At 48.8% G+C, this 13,799-nt stretch overlaps 1 protein-coding gene across 7 annotated transcripts in view; it reads left to right on the top strand.

The window, feature by feature from the left end:
• The window catches only part of KIAA0513 (KIAA0513 ortholog), a 54,304-nt gene that overhangs the window by 17,245 nt on the left and 23,260 nt on the right, over positions 1-13,799 (top strand). The window lies entirely within an intron of this gene.

The following is a 13,799-nucleotide window of genomic DNA, read 5'->3' as shown; positions in this document are numbered from 1 at the left end:
TTATCTTTGCAGTTGAATTGGTATATCCTCTTTGTTCCTTTCTTCTTCCTTTTGTGGTTTGGTAATTTTCCTTTGTATTATCATGGATTTTATTTAATTTTTGTGACTCCTTTGTAAATTTTTGGCTTGTGGTTACCCTTTTTTGTAAATCTATCAACCCATTACTATAACTGTTTTTATTAAACTGATAGTAACATGATCTCAAACCCATCCTACTGTTAAAAAAATTTAAAAAAGAAAGAAAAAAATATTCTATATTTCCCTGCCTCCCTCTCCCATTCTCAGTGATTTGTATGTCTTCTTTTATAATTTCATGTTTACTTTATTTGTAATTCATGAGTTATCACCTTTCCAGTTGTGTGTTTCTCATTTCTGTAGCATCCTGCTGCTTTTCTATTTAGAATAGCCCTTTCAATATTTCTTTTAGCATGGGTTTAGTGTTGCTAAATTCCTGCAGCTTTTTTTTTTGTCTGTGAAACTCTTTATTTCTCCTTCTATCCTCAAGGATAGCCTTGCTGGATAAAGGATCCTAGGCTGCATCTTTTTTTCATTCAGGGCTTTGAATATATCTTGCCACTCCCTTCTGGCCTGTAGTGTTTGTGTAGAGAAATCAGCTGAGAGCCTTATGGGGGTTCCCTTGTAACTTACTCTTTGCTTTTCTCTTGCTGCCTTTAGAATCATTTCTTTATCCTTGACTCTGGCCATCTTGATTATGATTTGTCTTGGTGTGGGTCTATTTGGGTTCTTCCTGTTTGGGACCCTCTGAGCTTCCTGTACTTGGATATCTGATTCCTTCTTTAAGTTTGGGAGGTTTTCAGTCATGATTTCTTCAAAAACCTTTTCAATCCCCTTTGATCTTTCTTCTCCTTCTGGGACCCCTATTATGCGAAGATGGGGACGCTTTATATTATCCCATAGGTCCCTTATGCTATTTTCATTATTTTTTATTTGCTTCTCTTGTAGTTCTTCTGAATGGGTGCTTTCTATTGCCCTGTCTTCTAGATCACTAATTCATTCCTCTGCATTATCTAGTCGGCTTTGCACAGCTATTAGATCATTCCTCATCTCTGTCAATGAGTTTACCCATTCTACTTGGCTCTTCTTTATAGCTTCAATTTCATTTTTGACATATTTTATATCTCTAAACACTATCTCTTTTAATTCCTTCAGCAATTCGATCACTCCTTTTTTGAAATCTTGATCTAGTAGGCTATCGATGTCTATTTCGTTGATCTTTCTTTCAGGGGATTTCTCTTGTTCTTTTAATTGGGAAAGGTTTTTCTGCTTCTTCATCTTGCTCATACCTCTTTGGCACTGTGGTTTATGGAGTATCAGTTGTTTATTTTGGTTCTTAAGGATTTTATCTATCTAATGCCTATTTAGGAATAGAACTTAGGAAAAAAAGAAAAAAAAATAAGAGAGAGAGAGAAAGAATTTTAAAAGAAGGGAGAAAGAGGGTTTGAAAACAGTGTATAATGAATAATAGAAGAGTGAGTTGAAGCAGAGTATTAATCAGGTTGAGACGTCCTTTTAAAACCTTTACAAAAAAAGGGGGGTGGAGATGAATAGATGTATTTGAAACCTGTGTCTAATCAATAGCAGGACATCAAAACCCAAGAGAAATAGAAATGAATTAAGAAGTAAAGATTAAGAGAGTAATAGAACAGGTAAAAACAGATTTAAAAAAAAAGGGGGGGGGGTTGTCGGTGTTCTCCTGGAGTCTGTGTGCTTTTAATGTGAAGTCTTTCTGTCTTCGTCCTGTTTTGGAAGCTCAGCTTGCTGTTTTCAGAGGCCCTCCGTTGGCGCCCACTTCTGTGCTGCTCCCAGCACCTGTCGGCAAGCAGATCGCGCCTCCTCCTAACACTGGGTCAGGTGCAGCTCTCTGCTGTGGGCGGGCGGGTCGCTGCCCCTCCGGATGCCGCAGTCAGATATTGCAGACTGGCCGGGTAGGAGGGCAGGTCGTGCCCCCTCCCAGCACCTCGGTCAGGGGCTGTGTTCCTGCCCGAAAGGCGGGGGGCCGCTCTCGCTCTACCTGCGCCGCCGCCGGTAGCTCCGCTGCTCTGTGCGGCTGCGCGCTCCGCCCTGGTCGGCGCTCCGCCCTGCGGCGCTCCGCAGGTGGGCTCGGGGAAGACCCAGGGGCAGCCCTGTCCCTGCTCTGAGCCAAAACCCAGCTCCTTGTCTGTCTTTGTGGAGCAAGTTCTATGAGGGACCAGGATGGAAGGATCCTATCTGCCCCGGGCTGCAGGCCAGTCTCAGTCTGGCCTTTGAGGCTGCTAAGCCCTTTGGTGCGGATGCAGGTTTCGCCCCCGCCCCCGCCTGAGTGCTCAGCGCGGAGGATATGGCGGCTGTGCCTAAGCCCCGCCTCTCTTCCCCCAAAAACTTCCCGCGGGTTTTCAGAGATGGGGGTGTGCACCCTTCCCCCAGAGCACATCAACCTTGCTGTTTTATGGAGGGCCCAGGTTGTTCTGCCCTGTGCACCCACAGCCACGGCGCGCAGCCCCTTGCGTTCCCCCGGGGCTGCCTCCGTGCAGCCACTTCCGTCCTCCGCCCGGCTTGTGCAGCCTGGCCATGCCCGCCGCTGCCCGCCCGCGTCTCAGGCTGGGTGTCGGGGGGGACGCTCTGTGCCCGTTTAACTTAGTTCTGTTAGTCAAGGGCTGCTCTGTACAGATCCGAGCCTCGGAGGCTCCCCCTCCGTCCTGCTGGCCTCTCAGTTGGAGAGGGGAGACCCAGCGAGAGAGCGCCAGTCCTCCTTTGCTGTTCCCTCCCCGCGGGACCCGTCCCGCGCTGCTTTGCCTTTTGTTCTTTCTTTTTTCCTTTTCTCCTACCAGATTTTTGGCGTCTTTATCTTTTGAAGAGGGCGATGTTCTGTCGGAGTTCCACAGGTGCTCTGGTTGGCTGAGTGGGTCTGTAGATGTAGGTCTTGGTGTATTTGTGGGAGAGGGTGACCTGCGAGCTTCCTTCTACTCCGCCATCTTCTGCGTTCCAACCTGGCTGCCATGATTTTTGTTGATTATAGTCATTTGAATCCTTATTTCCCCGAGAGTAATAGATGTTTCCCTGGTTGCTTTCAAGATTTGTCCTTTGTCTTTAGTTTTCAGCAGTTTCGTTACGATGAGTGTGGGTGTGGGTTCTTTGGATTTATCTTTTTGGCATTCGCTGAGCTGCTGAGATCTGTAGGTTTATGTCCTTCACCAAATTAGAGGAGTTTCAGTCATTATTTCCTCAGATGTATTCTTTGCACTGTCTTCTTTCTCCTCTCCTTGTAGGACTCTAATGACACAAATGGTAGATCGCTTAAGATTGTCCCACAAGCCCCCAAGGCTCTGTTCACTTTTTTAAAACCTATTTCCCTCTCTATTGTTCAGAATGGACCATTTTTATTGATCTGTTTTCATGCTTACTTATCTTTCCTTTGTCGTGTTCATTCTGCTTTTGATCCTATTTACGGCTTTTAAATGTTTCAGTTACTGTATTTTTTAGTTATAAATTTTTCATTTGATTCTTCTTCATCTCTTCTGTTTCTTTCCTCAGACTTCTTAGTTTTCCCTTTATTTCAAGAATGTTCTCCCTTACTTATTGGAGTGTTTCTTATAATGACTACTTCAAAGTCAGTTAATTCCAATACTTTGTCATCTTGGCCTTGGTGTAAATTGATTATCTTTCCCTGTGGAGTTGAGGATCTTCCTGGTTCTTTGTATGTTGAGTAATTCTGGATTGCTCCTGAATGTTTGAATGTTACATCACGAGACTCTGGGCCTTGTTTAAATCGTGAGAATGTTGTTATCTTTGTTGTAGCAGGCACTTGACTGGTTTAAGTTCAGGTTCTAAGTCCCCAGCGGCCTTCTCTGGATTTCAGTATCAGCTGTGTTCTCAAAGCCTTCGTGGTGCTCTTCAGATCTGCCCCCGTGTGTCACCGTGTGGCCAGCATGGGACCTGGGCAGTGTTCTCTGCTGACGTTCAGGACTCACCGTCTGCAGTCTGCTGGTTAGGATCATGTCTACACGGCCAGTGGGGAGCCCGGGAGCTCATACACAGCTTTATGGGCTTATTCCCTGGAGCCTGCCTCTCTTTGCAGTCTCTGTTTTTTCAGCCGGAAAACAGGGGCGTTATTCCTGCTGCTCTGCTCTACTGTTCCTGCAACTTAGCTCACAACCATGACTAAGCAAGAGGACGACCAGGAGAGAAGAATCCAACAGGGTTTTCACTCTCTCAGACCACAGCTCGTCCAACCAGAAAGGAAAGTTCCCTCCCTCCAGGTTTGAGGCATCTGTGGGCCCCTCTGCTGCTGTGGAATTGCTGGGTCTGGGGCATGAGAGAGCCAAGAAGACAAGCAGGAAGAAAGGAGACCCCTGGGTCTTGGCTCAATGTCTCTGAGAATTGGGCGGCCTCTTCCCTGCTCCTCGGCTTGGGCCAGCTTCTCCTGGAGCTCTGCGGATGCCTATGGCTTGGGTCTCAGGCTGTATTCAGTCCCGGCTGGGGGTCTTGGAGGCGGGGATGGCAGGACCACTACCACTTTGGTGATGCTTCGGACCCTGGGTATCTTCCCTCACCTGCCTGCTGCTGCGTACCCTTCAGAGTCCTCAAGGAGCTGCTCTGTCCATCCTGTCAGGTTTTATAGCCACATTCAGTGGGTAAGACAGGACAGAGGGTGCTCACTCCAACTTTCTCAGAACCCGAAGGAAGCCAGAAGATGTGTGTTTTAGAGGCATTCAACAAAGAAATCCGATCAAAGGAAGTCAGGCTGTCTCTGGTGCCGGAGAACTGTGGTTGGTTTGCATCAGGAAGGAGGGAAATTAAAGAAGGTGGGAGGATTAGGTGGATAGTAACAGAAGTGCCTGGCACGCAGCATCACGCAGAGGGCCTACCGAACCCTCTCGCTGGAACTTCTCTCACCCCGTCCTTACAGGCCTGGCCTTGCGGAGTGAGAAGGAGCTCCAGGCGGGCAGGTTGAAGGGACTGCTTTCTCTGTCAGCAGATGGGCTTTATCCCTTTCCATCAGGGATGTCAGGAAACGTATGTGTGGAGAGTCAGGAGTCTTTAATTTAGGATGTTGAGCATTTGTATCCAGGTAGTCACTGCCGCGTGCAGCCTCAGGCCGCAGAGCCTGGTCTGGACCTGACAAGGGAGCTAATCTCTTACAGCAGATCTCCCTCTCCCTCAAGTAAAGCGGAGCCTTCAGCCTTCGCTGCGAGAATGCTCTTGCCTTGCTCAGAGGTTTTCTGGCTGAGAAGAGACCGTTGATCCCAGTGGCTGCTGCTTTCCATCTGCACACGTTGAAGCAAATGCAAGCAAAGCCCGCCTGAAAGCCCTAAAGCAGGACTTGCCAAGCGGCCGTCTTCTCCGGGCTCTCTGGCGCCGATGTGACCGTTAAAGCTCCCGTCGCCCAGTGGGTTTGTGGCCTGAACGTTCTTCGAATGCCTGGTATTAGCACCGTTCAGAATTCGTGCAGTGCTTTCACCTTCTGGCTTTTTCTTCCTGGCTTGTTCCCTCAGCTCACCTGGTCCTCACAGCGGCGGTGCGGGGCAGGCGAGTGGCCGTGGCGCCGTCCTTCCTGGGCTGTTTTTATGTTGTAGTTACAGGGGGAGTAGGAGTTGACGTCTTGGTTTTCATTTTCACTTTATTTCCATTTAACATAAACATCTTCACGATGCCATGCTGTCGTTATTGCTCTGGTGTTTCAGTGACGCGCTGGAATTATGTAGCAGAATTTACGTAACTCTCTTCTTGTTGAGACTTTAGTTTGTTACCACGTTTTTTGCTGTTGTAAGGCAGGCTGCATATAGGTGTTTTGTTCATGTCTTGGATTATTTCCCTAGGATGGATTAATTCGATAGACTAAAAATATTGTTAAACACGTTTCAACATTAGGGAGGATTTCAAAAGACCACAAATGACCTAGAGAAAACACCAGCTTTCACACAGTAAGAATTTCCAGATTTCTCCATTTTGCAGGGCAGGTTTTGGATGTGCCGAGAGATCTAGTCAGAGGGAGGCGGGAGTGTGCACAGGGAAATGAAGAGAGCAGCAGCAGAGGCCCAGCAGGTGTCAGAGAGGGGGTGCTGGCCGGCGCGGGCAGACGTTCTGTCTTGAGGAAACCAACAACCCAATGCTCATGTGAGGCTCCTTCTGAATGACAGCAGTGCCCGCTCTGCATGTGGCCGTTGGAAAGCTGCGTGGGCAGCCTTACCAGCTGCACCTTGGCCACCAGCCAGAGATGACAGTGTCCTGGCTAACTGGTGACGGACACTGGTGGTTTTAGGCAGAGGGCTTACTGTGGCCTCCAGGTGATCCCACGTCCAGGAGGAGTCGTCCAGAGCCTTCCCTCCCGCGGAGGCGCAGGTGTCCCATGTGCGTGGCTTTTGTTCTGGCCCTGCGTTGGGCGGAGGGGAGCAAAGCGCCAAGCCCGAAGAGGATGGACGTTTGTTCAGCTCCGTCCCTCACTGCCTTGGGTTCTCAGAGGAGGACCAAGTCCCGGCTCTTTGAGGGAGCCTGTCCCAACCCAGGGAGGCATGGCTGTCTCTGAACAGTGGTCAGGGGCAGTATGCCATTATTTTGCCAAATTACCCGAAAGGCTGGAAGGCCAAGCCGGTCTCTGTCCAGATTGACTCCAGCTGTCCCCAAATTGTCAGCTGTGTCCTTCTTATACTAAAGCAGAGTAACTGCTCACCAAGGGAGGCTGTGCCCAGCGGTCAGTTCTGACGTTTGGTTAAAGCACAGCCAACACAGTGAGTTGTGGTGAGACTTAATGGGGAGCACCTGTCACCAGATACCCCCTTATTGCCTTTAACTCGAGGGCTCACCAAGTCGCCGAGGGACTACCTGGGACGAATTAAACATCAGTAGAGTGCAAAAGGTATAAAAGCATCCAGGTGCTTGTGGGAGGTGATTTTTGCATTGAGACTTGGAACAGCTTTTGAAAAGCTAAGCAATTTCAGAGACTTAGTCTGGGGAGGACCAATGATTTGTCATCATACTGTATCTTTCCCTTCCTCCCTGATCCCCTCGGAGCTGGGTAAAACCCTGGACCCCTCTGATTTGGGCAACGTGGTGAAATGGGGTTTGTTCTGGAGCTTTCTCTGCTGCAGCTGAACAAGGGAGGCAGAGCCACTAAGTTGTAGGGAACCTGTCTCTTCCACGGCCCTATTTCCTGCCCTGAGCACAGCACTTGGCCCCTTGTCGTGGTTTTAAAATTGATGCAGCAGGTGGGGAGGGTACAGCTTAAGGGATAGAGCACATGCTTAGCATACACAAGGTCCTGGGTCCATTCCCCAGGACCTCCTCTAAAAAAATAAATAAAAAGTCAAACCTAATCATCTTCCCCCCTCCAAAAAATTTTTTTTAATAAAACTGAGCCAGCGAGGTCACAGATTTGTTAGGAAGTCTTTGTGGAGAACCTGTCAGTCTTACCCTTTCACTGCGTGGGGGAACAAGCAGATGGTCCCTTATCTCTTTTTCCTGGGAACTGTGAATATTTTAGACATTTCCTTCTTCCCGGAGGTCATAAAATAGGAGTCATCGTCGGGTATAACCATCCTGACAGCTGCAGTGGAGAAAATCCTGCATTAAGTGTCATAAAATGTTATCGGGATAGAAATGGCATGAAAGCCTAGAGGTCCAGCGGCCTCGCCCACTAATGACCTGCCCACATCTGCGTCCGGCTTCCCTATAAAGGGGAAGCTCAAGGGACCCTCCTGGTGGGTGGAGATGGCCACCTTGCTGGGACTCTGCCGTTGGACTTGGTTCTTCCCTCTGGAGCCGTAGAGAACAATCTGATCCCTCGGTCCCATGGCCACGCCTCACAAATTTGAGCCCACTCTCCCATCTTCCAAGTTACTCACCCCTCAGCAAACCCCCTCAACTTACTCAGTATTGCTCATGTGACCAGTTACAGGTGGCTGTTTGTTCTCGTGTTTCTTTCTTTGGATGTTCTCCAGGTTCTCAGCAGCTCTCTCCTTTTTCCTCTCCTTTTTAAAAAGTCTTATAAGCATTTATGAAATTAAAATACTTTTGCCAGTTTAATAGTTTTTCTGAAGCAATGGATCCCACTGGGTTGCCTCGGGCCTCACGACTGGGGAGATCTACGCCTGGGTTCTTGGGCGTGTTTACCCAGATCTGCTGCCATCAGAGGAGGTGGCTCCTTCCTTCCAAGGTGTGGGCTTGGACAGGATGTTCCAGGAGCGCCTGGCCAGCAGAAGCAGAGTGGAGTGAAACCACCCCTCCTGCTTTGCATCAGGTCCTTCTGTCCGTGCAGCTGAAGGTCAAGTTCTGGTGTATTGTTGTTGTCAGTGTCAAACCCCCTGATTTGCAGCTTGCGTACTGCGAGCAGACAAGCTGCCTCTTGGTATTGACCTTGTCTCTGGACAGTGACAACTGTATCTCCATGGGCCTGGATGGGAGCAACGTTAAGACGTGTCTGATTTCACAGATCTTAAAATGCAAAAAAAGTGCATTTTAGGACAATGAAATACAGTATTTATGAGTCCAGCTAACTATGCTGCATTCGGGCCATATTTTTCTGTCTTGTCCTCAGAGCTGTATTGCATTTGTCTAGGACCTTGCTAAAACCCACGTACGTTTCTACAGTGTCCCCTTGATTGACGAGTCTGTAACAAACACGCAAATGGCTCTAGAGCTTTGACATCAGATTCTGACCTGTCTTCACTGCCTCCTGGTCTGGGTGGTCATCTGTTGGTGACCTCTAGACAGTCCGCAGCGTCGCTCAGGGAATTCCCTCACTCAGTCTGTCTCACCCTCTCCCATCTTCCCTTTTGAAATCTGGCTACACTGGTCCCTCTCCCACCTCTCCCCTGCCTATCATCTCCGCTTCCTCGGAGAGGAGAGATTGTGATTGGGAGACCCCCACCCCTCCACCCCACCCCCTCCCCGCACAGGCCGGGAGTCGTGATTGGTCACCAGGGGCTCAGCTCCCACCTCCTTAACCAGTGCAGGCTCTCCATCCTGATTAAAACCCATGAGCTGGTGGCTTGGGCGTCAGGGCATCATGTGCTTGCTCTTCTTCCCAGAACCTGCTGGGGCTCCTTCCCCGCACTGTTCCAGCTCTTTCAAACCGTTTTGATCAAGAAATCAGAACGTTGGCACCGCACGTGCTCTTCAGAGAGTTCAGCCAGGAACGGGTGGCGGTTGGTGCTAGCCAGAAGCCCTTTGGGACATCTGATATTTGAGGAAGAGGGACCTTCGTGGGCATATTAACTGCAGTGTTCCCAGGTTGTGATGCCCTGTCCCTGCACCACCAGGGAGATCTTATTCTCACCTCATAGCACACTCTCACCAGACAAATCCCTGTTCCAAATGGATTTAACATGTGCCTTCAGATTTTTGGAGACTCATTTTTTAAAATGTATATTTCAACATCTCTATCTTTTACAGAACCTTATTAGAAACTTTCATTATAATAATCAGTGTCTTTTCATATGAAGACCTTCTTGACAAATTAATTTTAAAATTCAGCATCTGGATAAAGTTTATCTGTGGATGAATTTGTCAGAATGAAAAGAATATTTTATGACCAGTGAGATTCCCTTTTTCACTTTGGCTGCCAGGAAACTCCACTACATTCATTGTCCAGCTTTAGGAGTGGGTTTCTTTGATTCCACTGTCCTGAAGTTGCCCTAGATCCACATTGACTGGATATAAATCTATGATGGAACAGCTGCCCAAACACACTGACATCTAAAAGGACAACGGTGACACTTCTTATTTGATACGTATTCATTCATTGGAACGACTGTTGCCTCATAGCCCCAAGTGGCCCCAAATTTCTTCCTGGTTCCAAGGCAGTGTCAGTTATCACCCAGCCAGAAAGTGCTGAGTGGAGTTATCTGTCAGCAGCCATAGGGCTGACAGCTCCGCCGCCGGCAGAGGCGGATGAAAGCCCTTGTTGTGGTCTTGCTGTGGGAGAGGTTCTGAGCAACAGGAAGCCGGTTTTCACGAGGCTCAGCTGGTGGCTGTGGTCTGGCTGGGGTGCAGTCTGGCTGGGGCTCTGCTTCACCCCAGCTGCCCTCGGCCAGCGCACGGGGTCTTTCTGTGACTTGTGACTGCGGGGGGGGGGGTGCCCTTGGGGACCAGATGCCAAGGAGCCGCAGGAGGAGCCTGTGCGCTGTGAGGCTGATCATCTGTGGCAGGCAGGCTGGGGGGTGTGGAATTAGTTCCTGCCCCCCATCATGGTGATGCTGAGAGCCTGCCAGGGCGGCGACGGCTCATGGGGACGGGGAGAGGGTGCTGTGCTGTGGGACCTTGAGGGTTTACAGTTCATCCACCAGGTCCTGCGGTCTCTCCACAGGATGACGGAGCAAGCTGTGTGCTGAAGGGCATCTCTTCTTCCCCGTCTCCTCTCCAACAGCTGTTTCCGTGTGGCACAGTTTTCCTGGAAACTGTTCATTATTTTGTCACTTAATAGCTGACCAGACACAGATAACAGCAATCTACTAATTGAGCCAAGGTCACCCATCTCAAGATAGCCCCAGAGACCAGAAGTCTAAGCCAGGGGTCTGTCTCCCCAGGTCCCTGCAGCCAAACCCAGGCGGCCTGTCGACCTTCCGTTAGGTCCCTTTGAAATAAAACACTCTTCAAAGGACTGGAGAAGACCCTCTCCAGGAAGGTCGCCTGCATGTTGTAGATGTCATAAGAGGGTGACAGACAGACGTTCAGATTTCTCTCAACATTGAAATGGTTAAAAAAAAAAAAAGTTTGCTGGTTGACCAGAGGAGAAGGGAATCCACACAAATGAAGATGAATTTTGTTGGCGCCATGGGACCAAGAGCTTTTTCTCCCCACCTTCTATTTCCGAATATTTCTCTCCCAATACATTTACGATAAAGGGATGTGAGAACTAAGTAATCTCCACAAACTTGACTGAGTGCTGGAGAGAACCCATCTCGCAGATCCATGTGAAGTCTACATCAGGTGGCAGAGAAAGGGTTTATCAGGCATGGCCCTGGCCTGCCTTCTGGGCCAGAGGTTCCCGAACTTCCCAGCACGTTAGCATCTCAGTCATTTTTTCCTGCCCACCCCTCGACCCCAGCCAGGCTAAAACAAACACTGAATAGTCTCAATGACTTAACAGGTATTTATGTCCTGACAACATCCTAGCTGTTTGTATCAGTTTCCTATGGCTGCTATAACAGATTCCCACAAACCCAGTGGCTTACAATGAATATTTATTCTCTTCCAGCTCTGGAGGTAAGAAGATCAAAATCAGCCAGACAGGCTAATGTCAGGGTGTCGGCAGGGCTGGTCCCTTGTGGAGGACCCAGTGGAGAATCTTCCTCCCTGGCCCTTTCCAGCTTCTAGATGTGCCTGCATCCCTTGGCTGTGGCCCCTCCCTCCACTTCAAAGCTGGCATCATAGCATCGACCCATCACCTTCTCTGACTCTGACCCCCCTGCCTCTCTCTCCCGCGGATCCTTGTGATTATGTTGGGCCCACCTGGAGAATCCCAGACCAGGCCCCCATCTCAAGGCCCCGAGCTCAGTTGTATCTGCAGATTCCCTTTTTCCTGTAATGTATGCAAAAGTTCTGGGAATTAGGAAGTGGACATCTTTGGGGGAACACTATTCAGCATACCACACCACTTGAAAACATACTTTTATTTCATTCTCAAATAACCATGATTACTTACTAATGGGACCTCTGCACCTTTTGTGTTCAGTACACCTTCTTGTCCTGGGAATCAGATTGGACTCAGCCACTCTCCTTTCCCGCTCCACGTTGATTTAAAAAAATTTTTTTTGTTTTGTCTTGGGGGAGATAATTAGGTTTATTTATTTATTTTGATGGAAGTACTGGGGATTGAACCGAGGACCCTGTGCATGCTAGGAGCAAGCTCTACCACTAAGCTATGCCCTCTCCCCCCTGTTGGTTTTTGTGCAGTGCTTGATCTCTGTTGTGGTAAACTGCTGAAAATACAGCCTCAGAAACAGGTGAGGTCATCAAAAGGTCTGTAGGCAGACCTTGTTTTACCGCACCTCACAGATACTGTGTTTTTCACAAATTGCAGGTTTGTGGCAGCCCTGCACCAGGCTGGTCTGTCGGTGCTGTTTTTCCAACAGCATTTGCTTGCTTCACGTCTCTGGGTCACATTTGGTAAATCTCATGATATTTCAAACTTTTTCATTATTATCTTATTTGTTATGATGATCTGTGGTCACCGATCTTTGATGTCACTATTGTAGAAAGATTATGACTTGGTGAAACCTCAGATGATGGTTAGCATTTTTTAGCAATAAAGAATTTAAAGTGTGAACATTGTTTTTTTAGACAATGCTGCTGCACACTTACTAGACTACAGTATAGTGTAAACATAACTTACCTGCACCAGAAGACCAAAAAATCTGTGTGACTCGCTTTGTTGCCGTATTTGTTTGATTGCAGTGGCCTTGAACTAAACCTGCAATATCTCCGAGGTCCATATTCCTGTATAGCATGACCTAATGGTGAAACTGTGAAATACTTGGAGCTAGTAGTTCGCTCTGTGTCTGGAAGGTGCCAAATATTGCTGTTTCCTTTGAAAAACTGAAATACCCCACAGCACCCCCTGTGAGTTTGCTCAGGAGTCTGGGGTACCCTGGCACCAGTTTGGGAACCACAACTTTAGGTTAAAAGCATCCTCACTCAGCTCCTTGTGGTGAGGACTGGGGGTTCCCCCTTAGCCAGGCTGCCTCCTCTAGTTGTGGGGAGCAGCCAGCTAAGACCACCAGCTAAGAAGATGCTGTCAGACCCAGAAGTCTGCTCCTGGCTGAGCCCTGGCCCCATTCCTGGCCAGTCAGACCGACGCTTCCCTTCCATCACAGGCCATGCAGAGGGAGTCAGGCTCTTCAGAACACCCTGTGGCCACAACCACTGAGAAGAAAAGACCTAACTTTTCTTGGGTTCTTTGGGCATATTTTCTGAAAGACAATTACTGAAAAGCCATAGAGGGCGTTAAATTGACTAATAACCGTGTTAGTCACAGCAGGTTGCGTGAGTGAAACAGGTGTCACAACAAGGGAGTGAACTGCCCTTCAAGGGTTAAATCTGAGTTCACATGGGTCCGATGACAGCTGGGGGACAATCATTAATACTCCTGCTTCCCCCTGGAGACCCTCACCTTCTCTGTTTGGAAGTACCTTTGCATGGAGTCAGGTGGGGTTGAAAGTCTTATGAACTGGAGTCTCAGGATGGAGGGTGTTTTCCTACAGTAATCCACACCTGGATTACAGGCGTCTGTGCATCTTTGTCACTGACCCTCTACCACATTTCAGCACAGCACGGTAGATTTTCTGTAGGGATGTTGACTCTCGGCTTTACAAGAGGCCCTGCAGAGGATGTTCAAGTTGTGGTTGGAGAGAGGTCACGTGTAGCAGATGCTCAGGCAGCTGGTGTGAGGGACCCTGTGGTCCTGCTCCGCACCCCCGCGGGGTACCCTCCCCGGCACATGCCTCCCTCCCCCAGGCCAGACTTCTCTCTAAAGTAGGAGTGAAAACGCAGCACTGCCCCAGCAGCTTGACAGAGTGGTAGAGAAGGAAGTGTCTTGATGTATTTTTGTGCCTTGGGAAGCACCAACTGCTCTGTTCATATTGCCTCACGTGGCCACAGCAGGCGCCTCGTTCAGCTCATACCACAGTGTGTCATCTCCTTTATCTCGATCATAATCCAGATGATTAGGGACAACGAAAATTCAAATTCACCTTTTCCAAAGACAGGAGACCAGTACAGATATCAGGTATTTTCCCAGTCTGAGTCTGGTTGGAGCTGAAACTCAAGGGAGGAGGCTGGTTTTTCTTTGGGCAAGTCGTTGGCAA

Source organism: Camelus dromedarius, chromosome 23, assembly GCF_036321535.1.
Source record: "Camelus dromedarius isolate mCamDro1 chromosome 23, mCamDro1.pat, whole genome shotgun sequence".
NCBI lineage: Eukaryota > Metazoa > Chordata > Mammalia > Artiodactyla > Camelidae > Camelus > Camelus dromedarius.
Note: the sequence above shows the minus strand (reverse complement) of the source record. Positions and strands in the feature narration are given on the sequence as shown.